We start from the raw sequence: 1,421 nt of genomic DNA, 5'->3' as shown, positions 1-1,421 counted from the left end.
CTGGCTAAGCATATCGCAGTAACGTTGTCCAGTCACACTGCTCGTCTTTGGTCTACTTGTTCAAAAAAGAATGGGCCAATGATTAACGTAGCTGTGAATCCACACCATACTGTGACACATTCAACATATAGAGGAACTTCATGCACAGTGAATCGAGGTGAAGATACCCACACTCAGCAATTGTGTGTGTTCACCTCACCCGTTATGGAAAAACGAGCTTCGTCTGTCCATAGGATGGTCCAGGGCCAACTTCAGTCCTTGCGAGAAAGTGTAGAACAATGTCAACATGTCGCTGTGCATCCTGTGGTGCAAGTTGCTGTACAATATGGATCTTGTACGGGTATCATCTGAGAATGGTTCATAGCACCTTCCGTACAGAGGACGAGGGGATGTTCAACTGTTGTGACACAGCACACGTACTGCCTGACGATCAGGAATTGCATGCAGTTTTGTCTGCCATAGCAACAGTGATTTCATCAACAGCGATTTCATCAACCACCTGTGGTGCAACCAGTCATCAGCCTCTTCCCAGAATGATGCCCAGTTCTCCAGTTGATTCAGACTTCTTCATCATGCTCCACACAGCAGGTGGAGAGAGAGGACCCTTCTGTAATCCTTTCAGCCAGTGATATTCTTGAAGTGCAGCTGCAGCATTACTAATGTTTTGATAACATAACTTCACCAATAATGCCCTGCTCCTTTTGTCCAAGCTTGTGTTGATAAATCAACAAGTGCACTGTGAATGATCAGGTGTGTGAGACTATGAATCACGATGATTGATCACAGCACCTGGTGGCAATAGTTGGAACTGGACTGTGGCAATGTGACACTTGGAAATCGTGCACCCCATTCTCTGGATATTAATGCTACCAACTTTGGTACTCATACGATAATTAGTTTCTGTGTTATTACACGTTAAAGGGTAAAAGTTTAATTATAACCACCTGGTGCTTTTGATCACCTTTCAGATTTTCACGCCAACAGCCTTGCCGCAGTGGTAAAACCGGTTTCCGTCAGATCACCGAAGTTAAGCGCTGCTGGGCTGGGTTAGCACTTGGATGGGTGACCATCCAGTCTGCCGAGCGCTGTTGGCATGTGGCATGCACTCAGTGCTTGTGAGGCAAACTGAGGAGCTAGTTGATTGAGAGGTAGCAGCACCAGTTGCGGACACTGAAATACAGCCGGGAGAGCGGTGTGCTGATCACATGCCTCTCCATATCCGCATCCAGTGATGTCTATGGGCTGAGGATGACACGGTGGCTTGTCAGTGCTGTTGGGCCTTCATGACCTGTTTAGGAGGAGAGGAGTCACATTTTCACCTCTAGCCAGTCCTGTAATAGAAATTTAATATTATACAGATGCATGGTGTCTATTCTTTCACACATTTCTGAAAGAAAAGGCAGCACACTTTCATATAAATG

At 46.0% G+C, this 1,421-nt stretch overlaps 1 pseudogene; it reads left to right on the top strand.

Annotated features, from left to right (window-relative positions):
- Positions 1-976: 976 nt before the first annotated feature.
- LOC124614369 lies at positions 977-1,094 on the top strand (annotated as a pseudogene).
- Positions 1,095-1,421: the final 327 nt, after the last annotated feature.

The sequence above is a fragment of the Schistocerca americana genome, chromosome 4 (genome assembly GCF_021461395.2).
Source record: "Schistocerca americana isolate TAMUIC-IGC-003095 chromosome 4, iqSchAmer2.1, whole genome shotgun sequence".
Classification (NCBI taxonomy): domain Eukaryota; kingdom Metazoa; phylum Arthropoda; class Insecta; order Orthoptera; family Acrididae; genus Schistocerca; species Schistocerca americana.
This window is presented reverse-complemented; position numbering and strand designations above follow the sequence as displayed.